Source organism: Arvicola amphibius, chromosome 12 (genome assembly GCF_903992535.2).
Source record: "Arvicola amphibius chromosome 12, mArvAmp1.2, whole genome shotgun sequence".
Classification (NCBI taxonomy): Eukaryota; Metazoa; Chordata; class Mammalia; order Rodentia; family Cricetidae; genus Arvicola; species Arvicola amphibius.
Genome location: NC_052058.2, coordinates 78,288,285 through 78,297,641, shown reverse-complemented (window position 1 = coordinate 78,297,641; position 9,357 = coordinate 78,288,285). Strand labels below are relative to the sequence as shown.

At 35.8% G+C, this 9,357-nt stretch overlaps 1 non-coding gene across 1 annotated transcript; it reads left to right on the top strand.

The window, feature by feature from the left end:
- The first annotated feature begins 6,128 nt into the window (after window positions 1-6,128).
- LOC119799648 lies at window positions 6,129-6,235 on the top strand. Its single transcript, XR_005282924.1, has one exon. It is a non-coding gene; the product is annotated as a U6 spliceosomal RNA (small nuclear RNA).
- The last annotated feature ends 3,122 nt before the right edge of the window (window positions 6,236-9,357 follow it).

The following is a 9,357-nucleotide window of genomic DNA, read 5'->3' as shown; positions in this document are numbered from 1 at the left end:
GCAGGCCTCGTCTGGCCACCTGGATATCTTTACCAGAAATAATTACACAGAGACTGTATTCAATTAAAACTGCCTGGCCCATTATCTCTAGCCTCTTCTTGGCTAACTCTCACATCTTAATTAATCAATTTCTAATAAATATGTGTATCACCACATGACTGTGGCTTACCGGCAAGATTCTAGTCTATGTCCGTCTCTGGCCAGAGAGCCATGGCATCTGTCACACTTCCTTCTACCCAGCATCCTGTTCTGTCTACTCTGCCTACCTAATTTTCTGTCCTATCAAAACACCAAGGCAGTTTCTTTATTTAGCCAATAAAATCAACAAAAAACACAAGACCCTCCTACATCACTAATTAATCCAATTTTAAAATGGGGTACGGAACTAAATAGAGAATTTTCAACAGAATTTCAAATGGCTGAAAGACATTTAAGGAAATGTTCCACATTCTTAGCCATCAGGAAAATGCAAATCAAAAAAAAAAAAAAAACCTCCTAGATACCATCTTACAGCTGTCAAAATGGCTAAGATCAAAAACACCAACGATAGCTTTTGCTGGAGAGGATGTGGAGTAACGGGAACACTCATCATTGCTGGTGGGAATACAAACTTTTACAACCACTTTGGGAATCAGTATCCAGTTTCTGAGAAAATTAGGAATCAACCTACTTGAGGATATAGCAAAACCACTTTTGGGCATATACTCAAAAGATCCTCAATCATACTACAAAGACATTTGTTCAACTATGTTCAAAGGAACATTTTTTGTAATAGCCAGAACCTGGAAACAACTTAGATGCCCCATAACTAAAGAATGGATCAATAAAATGTGGCACATTTACACATTAATGTACTACTCAGTGACAGAAAAAAAATCATGTTGAATTTTGCATGCAAATGTATAGAAATAGAAAACAAATCTTGAGTGAGGTAACCAGACACAAAAAGATGAATATGGTATGTTCTCACTCATAAGTGGATACGAGCTATAAACAAAGGATATTGAGCCTAAAGTTTATGATCCTAGAGATGCTAAATAATTTTCTGGTCTACAAGAGCTAGTTCCAGGACAGGCTCCAAAGCCACAGAGAAACCCTGTCTCGAAAAACCAAAAAAAAAAAAAAAAAAAAAATAATAATAAGATGAACCCTAAGAAAAACATACATAGATTCACCTAGAAGGTCAAAATATACAAGATCACCTGGCAGAATTGGTAGCATGGGGGTAAGAGAGATGGTAGTCTGATGGGAAGCAGGAGGGGAGAAGCAAAGAAGTGAGAAGAATTTGAGGGAAATGGATAGTAAAGATGGAGGAAAAACACAGATGAAATAGATATCTTGATTGAGGGAGCCATTATAGTGTTAGCATGAAACCTGGCTGTAGAAAAATTCTCAGGAATCCACAAGAATGACCCCAGCTAAAACACTAAGCAGTAGAAGAGGGGGGCCCAATCTTGATATGCCCTGCAGTCAGACTGATGAATATCTTAAATACCGTCATAGAACCTTTATCCAGCAACTGATGGAAACAGAGGCAGAGACCCGACCCACGGCAATGCACTGAACTGAATTCCCAAAATTCATTTGAAGAGTGGGAGGAACGAGAATATAAGCAAAGAGTTCAAGACCATGATGGGCACACTCACTGAGACAGTCTAACTGAGCTAATGGGAGCTCACCAACACCAACAGTACTGGGAAGGAATGAGCATAGGAGCTAACTAGACCCTCTGAATGTGGTTTACAGTTGTATAGTAGGAGCAGACTGAGGGGTCACTGGCAGTGGCACCAGGATTTATCCCTACTGCTTATACTGACTTTTGGGAACCTATTCTCTTTGGATGGATACCTTTCTCAGCCTAGATACAGTAGAGAGAGTCTTCAACCTTCCCCAAAGTAATGTGCCTTACCATCTCTGAGGACTGAATGGGGTGGGGTGTGACGGTATATGGAAGGAAATGGAGGAAAGGGAGTGGAAACTTGTATTGGCATTTATAATGAAAAAAGATTGTTTTATCTTTTTAAAAATGTAAAAAAAATAGTGATGTAAATGGGTGAGAAAGTATTTCTGTAATAAAATACAGAGTCCTTTGGCTTTTTCATGAGTTGTGTAGCTGGATCTTGTAGTGCATAAAATTTGTACTGTAAGAGGAAACCTTATAATAATTTCCATATTTGGTGAATGAGTTTGTATTTTCAGAAGCAATGATTAAGTTATTTCCTTTCTCTATAATCTCACCAGCAGGTACTATCATATTGATCTTGGCTATTTGGTCTGGTACACAAGGAATTCCAAAGTAGTTTTGATTTTCATTTTTCTGATGACTAAGGATGTTGAATATTTTAAAAGAGTTTCTCAGATATATATGTTTTATCTTTGAGACCTCTATTTAGTCCTATAAATCATTTTTAAATGAGTTACTATATTTTGGTATGTATTTTTCAGTTTTTTTACTCTTTCTTATTCTAGATACTTTACTTGAAGAAAGGTGTCTTTTGCTGTACAAAAGTGTACATGAGTTACCAATATTAGTTATTCTTAATGGTTGTGGCATTGTGCTCTTGTCAGAATGTTCTTTCTTGTGTCAAAGTGTTCAAGCCTCTTCCGTACTATCTCTTTTATAAGTAGCTGTCCTTTTAGAAAAGCAACCTTTGTTGAATATGTAGTCTTTACTCCAGTGTTTCTTTTTGGTCAAATTCAGTTTCTGGGTATTTGATTGAATTACATTGATTAATTAGTCTCTTTCATATAGTCATGCTATGGGTATTACTAGAGCTCTGTAATACAACTTGAAATCTGGAATGGTAATACCTCCAGCAGTTTTATTTATTTTTTATTCAGGATTGTTTTAAGTATACTGGTTTTGGCTTTTTTGTATATGTGTGTCATATGAAGTTGAAGATTGTTTTTGAAATTTTAAGAATTGTGTTGGGTTTGCAGAGGGGAATTATATTGAATTTGTACATGAATTTTATTATGATGGCCATTTTCAGCATAATAATGGAAATTCACAGCAAGCCCATAGTAAACATTGTCCTAATTAAAGAGAAACTCAAAATATTTCCATTATAATGAGGAACAAGACAAGGATGCACCTCTCCATACCTATTCAACATCATAAATGCAGTCATAGTTACCTAGAGCTATAACTATTTGGGAAGTCAAGGGGGTACAAACCAAAAAGAAGGAAACCAAAGGTCCTCATCTAAGATCTTTTTTTGAAGACTACATGATCTTGGGATAACTCTAGCCAAGCAAGTGAAATATTTCTATAGAGAAACATTTAGACAAGATTGAAGAAAATGCCAAATAAAGGCCTAAAATGTACATGGATTGGAAAGATTTGTATTGTGGAAATAGAAATCTACTTTTAAATCGATAAACTCAGAATATTTTTTAAATGATGACTTGTAGAGAAATAAAGAAGTGATTTTAACAAACTGGGGGGGAACTTTTAAAATATGTGTTCAAATACTTTCTAGTTGTCTTCTAAATGAGCTCCATTTCCCTTCAGCACACTGTCAGAAATAAATCCCTTAGGACGTAAGAGCCGTTGAGAAACTCTAACAAATATCGTGACTCTCAGATATGAACTATATGTATGGCAGTCATTTAATTATCAAACCTGTTTGTTACTTTACATTTTCAATATGGATAATGGAAATAAGTCCAAGTTTTAAAATTATAATTAATTTCAACTGTAATAGCTTTATGAATTATGTTTCAGGACTATTTGTTAGATGTTCCCTGAGGCTAACATTTAGAATCAAGTAACATTATTTTGTATATTCTTATCAGTTATGTTTTATTAATTAATAGTAATTATAATTTTTCTATATACTCATTTATTTGTTTTTATCAATAAGTAATAGTGAAAGAAAAATACATAGCATGTTTTTATCATTTATTTTCATAAATAAGTTTTAATACATACATGTATTTCTTAGTTTGTTCAAAAGGAAAATTGAAGCATCTGACTTTTGGAAGGAAATCCAATTATATAGCTAAAATTATGCAGCAAACACATACCATAGGTACATACAATGAATTTATACAAAATTGTTTTTTCTACCTTCAATGAAAATCCAATTTCCATTTTGATAATGTTTGCTGTAATACTATGTATATGCATTTTTACTACTAGAGAAATGCCAGTTCTATTCTTTTTGTAAATGGGTGATTTGATTTTTGTTCTAGAAATGTTATTTATATTTTATACATTGCCAGTGTATATAGATATGATATTATGGGTATCATTTGAATATATGTACTTATTTATTTCTTTTCAGTAATAGTGAATGTTTTATAACAGACAAATTTAGTTCATACATCCATTTTCTTTTGTGACAAATAGCACATTTTTGTGATATCTATATTTGGAGGCCCATGAGTAAACACTTGTGTTCTGTGATATAGGTACATATTAATATTGTAACAGATGATTTTATAAAGTTACTAAAATAGCTGACTGGAACTGCATTATTTAGACATTTAATTGATAAATGTTTTGGCTATTATAAAAAAATTATGCTTAAGTTTTGCAATGAAAAATAGACAACATAAATATTAACTCCTAGTTGGTAAAAAGCTAATTTTATTTGTAAATACTTTTTTTTGGAAATTCATAAACAAAAATATTGTTCTCTCCTCTGTTATTTGTGATATTCTAGACTGCCTCCAAATACTAAACATGTGAATAAAACATATTAAGTGAAAAACTTTGGTTAATATAATTTTGCTCTCTACGACAGAAATGTCACAATTTACTTTGCATTAATATACCAGAAACTAGAATTTAACTAATCACAAAGGAGAAAATGAAGAATAATATACAAAATAAATATAAGGAAGATTAATCTTATAAAAGGAAAACCTGTACTATTATTTTTAAAAAAAGATAATTTTTATTCCATACCCAGTGTCACTACACAGCCAAACTTAAAAATCTGTGTTACATTATTGGCAAAGTCAATATGACATTGTTTTGTAGGTGTGGTATTAGAAAGCTATGTATAAAGTGCTTTCTATCCACTTAAAAAAAGCACTTACAGGGAATAGCCCTTTGGAAATAACAGTCTATAGTATTTCATGAATTCATGATAAATTTTGGTAATAAATAACTGGTAGATTGTTGCTATTTTCTGTTATACCACTTTCTGTACTTGCACTGACAAAACCTGCATGTACAAATCCAATGAAGTCAGGCCATGATTAGATAAGCCCCAGTAAGTGTCTCAGAGTTTATGAGATTTCTTAAGAAGGCTGTATTAAAATTTACAACTAATACTAACTGTTAACATACCTGAGAATTCTACACAGCTGTTTTCTGCCTTGCTTTGTTACCGATGACCTTAATTTGATAATGTAACTTTGGATCATTGGTTGGTTAACAACCCTTTACAAAGATCTCATAGAAAAAACTTAGCTCACATCTACTTGTCACCCCCAATAAATAATGAAGGACCACTTAGGAGATTCAGGACCTCATCATTAACTAGTCAAGTAGCTCAAGGGTCATGCTTGGATTCTTTCAAAATCTTCAACACAGACAAAGTAAATCTAAATAAACACCCTAAAATTATTTATATTTTAAATTCTCAACACTTGTATATACCAATAGGAAATAATAGAATATTGTAAGGATATTTTTCCAATGGGTACATTTTTTTATTTTATTTTAAATTTCATTTCTCATTTTGTCCACAATTCTCCCTCTCCCATCTGCTCCCCAGCTTATCCACTCCCCCACTCCTCTCATCAGGTAAGGTATCCCATGGGAAGTTAACAATGTCTGGTACATTAAGTTGAGGCAGGACCAATGATGGAGGAGTGTCTATGTGTTACTTTCATTGGTTAATAAAGAAACTGTCTTGGCCCCTTTAATAGGACAGAAAATTAGGTAGGCAGAGTAGACAGAACAGAATTCTGAGAGAGAGAAGGCAGATGCTTCAGGCAGTCACCATGCTTCTCCTCTCCAAGACAGATGCAGGTTAAGATCTCTCCTGGTAAGTGACCACCTCGTGGTGCTACACAGATTACTAATTATGGGTTAAAGCAAGATGTGAGAATCAACCAATAAGAGGTTGAAACTAATGGGCCAGGCAGTGTTTAAAAGAATACAGTTTCCAATGCTCGCTTCGGCAGCACATATACTAAAATTGGAACGACATAGAGAAGATAAGCATGGCCCCTTTGCAAGGATGACATGCAAATTCGTGAAGCGTTCCATATTTTTAAAAGAAATGGACACTTTTTTAGATACGTACCATATACCAAAGTTAAACCAGGACCAGGTGAACAATCTAAATAGTCCTGTTAGTCGCGAAGAATTAGAAACTGTTATCAGAAACCTCCCTATCAAAAAAAGCCCAGGACCAGATGGTTTCAACGCAGAATTCTACCAGAACTTCCAAGAAGACCTAATACCTATACTCCTTAATGTATTTCATAATATAGAAACAGAACAGTCATTGCCAAATTCCTTTTATGAAGCTATAATTACCCTGATACCTAAACCACACAAAGACTCAACCAAGAAAGAGAATTACAGGCTAATCTCACTCATGAACATCGATGCAAAAATTCTCAATAAAATACTGGCAAACAGAATCCAAGAACACATTAGAAAAATTATCCACTATGATCAAGTAGGATTCATCCCAGAGATGCGGGGCTGGTTCAACATATGAAAATCTATCAATGTAATCATCATATAAATAAACTGAAGGAAAAAAAAACCATATGATCATCTCATTAGATGCAGAAAAAGCATTTGACAAAATTGAACACCCCTTTATGATAAAGGTCTTGGAGAGATTAGGGATACTAGGGTCATTCCTAAATACAATAAAGGCTATTTACAGCAAGCCTACAGCTAACATCAAATTAAATGGAGAGAAACTCAAGGCTATCCCACTAAAATCAGGAATGCGACAAGGCTGTCCACTCTCTCCTTATCTCTTCAATATAGTGCTTGAAGTTCTAGCAATAAGACAACACAAGAGGATCAAGGGGATTCGAATTGGAAAGGAAGAAGTTAAACTTTCGTTATTTGCAGTTGATATGATAGTCTACATAAGCGACCACAAAAACTCCACCAAAGAACTCTTACAGCTGATAAACTCCTTTAGTATTGTGGCGGGATACAAGATCAACTCCAAAAAATCAGTTGCCCTCCTATATACAAAGGATAAGGAAGCAGAGATACAAATCAGAGAAGCGTCACCTTTCATGATAGCCTCAAATAGCATAAAATATCTTGGGGTAACTCTAACCAAGGAAGTGAAAGACCTATTTGACAAGAACTTTAAGTATTTGAAGAAAGAAATTAAAGAGGATACCAGAAAATGGAAGGATCTCCCTTGCTCTTGGATTGGGAGGATCAACATAGTAAAAATGGCAATACTACCAAAGGCAATCTATAGATTTAATGCAATCCCCTTAAAGATTCCATCAAAATTCTTCACAGATCTTGAGAGGACAATAATCAACTTTATATGGAAAAACAAGAAACCCAGGATAGCCAAAACAATCTTATACAATAAAGGAACTTCTGGAGGCATTACCATCCCTGACTTCAAACTCTATTACAGAGCTACAGTATTGAAAACAGCTTGGTATTGGCATAAAAATAGAGAAGTCGAACAATGGAATCGAATAGAAGACCCGGATCTTAACCCACAAACCTATGAACACCTGATTTTCGATAAAGGTGCTAAAAGCACACAATGGAAGAAAGAAAGCATCTTCAGCAAATGGTGCTGGCATAACTGGATGTCAACCTGTAGAAGAATGAAAGTAGATCCGTATCTCTAACCATGCACAAAACTCAAGTCCAAATGGATTAAAGACCTCAATATCAATCTGAACACACTGAACCTGTTAGAGGAGAAAGTGGGAAGTACTCTACAACATTTGGGCACAGGAGACTGCTTCCTAGGTATAACCCCAGCGGCACAGACATTAAGGGCAACATTGAATAAATGGGACCTCCTGAAGCTGAGTAGCTTCTGTAAATCAAAGAAAACTGTCACTAGACAAAAAGGCAGCCTACTGACTGGGAAAAGATCTTCACCAACCCCGCAACAGACAAAGGTCTGATCTCCAAAATATATAAGGAACTCAAGAGACTAGACTTTAAAATGCTAATTAACCCAATTAAAAAATGGGGCACTGAACTGAAAAGAGAATTCTCAACAGAAGAAGTTCGAAGGGCCAAAAGACACTCAAGGGCATGCTCAACCTCCTTAGCAATCAGGGAAATGCAAATCAAAACAATGTTGTGATACCATCTTACCCCTGTCAGATTGGCTAAAATCAAAAACACCAATGATAGCCTTTGCTGGAGAGGTTGTGGAGTAAGCGGTGCACTCATCCATTGCTGGTGGGAATGCAAACTTGTACAACCACTTTGGAAAGCAGTGTGGAGGTTTCTCAGAAAATTTGGGATCAACCTACCCCAGGACCCAGCAATCCCATTGTTGGGAATTTACCTAAGAGATGCCCAATCATATTACAAAAGCATTTGTTCAACGATGTTTATAGCAGCCTTATTTGTAATAGCCAGAACCTGGAAACAACCTAGATGCCCTTCAGTGGAAGAATGGATGAAGAAAGTGTGGAATATATACATATTAGAGTACTACTCGGCGGTAAAAAACAATGACATCTTGAATTTTGCATGCAAATGGATGGAAATAGAAAACACCATCCTGAGTGAGGTAACCCAGGCCCAAAAAGATGAACATGGGATGTACTCACTCATAATAGGTCTCTTGCCATAAATAAAGGACACCGAGCCTATAATTCGTAAAAAATCCTAGAGAAGCTAAATAGAATGTGAATCCAAAGAAAAACATCTAGTTATCCTCCTGGATATTGGAAGACAAAGACAAGATTGCCAGACAAAAAATGGGAACTTGGGAGGGGGTGGGATGGGGAAATGGGGGGGCTGGGGAGAGAAAAGTGTTAAGTGGAGTATGGGAAGAGCTTGGGGGAATAGGATGGGTGGGATATAGGAAGGGTGGATATGGGAACAAGGAATTATATATCTTAATTAAGGGAGCCATTCTATGGTTGGCAGAGACTTGACTCTAGAGGGGTTCCCAGGTGTCCAGGAAGACGCCCCCAGCTAGTTCCTTGGGCAGATGAGGAGAGGGTGCCACAAATGTTCAGATCCTAATGCCATACTCATGAATATCTTGCATATCTCCATAGAACCTTCACCTGGCGTTGGATGGAGAAAATGACAGAGCCCCACATAGGAGCACCGGACTGAGCTCACAAGGTCCTGATGAGGAGCATAAGGAGGGAGATCATGAGCAAGGAAGTCAGGACCGTGAGGGGTGCATTCACCCA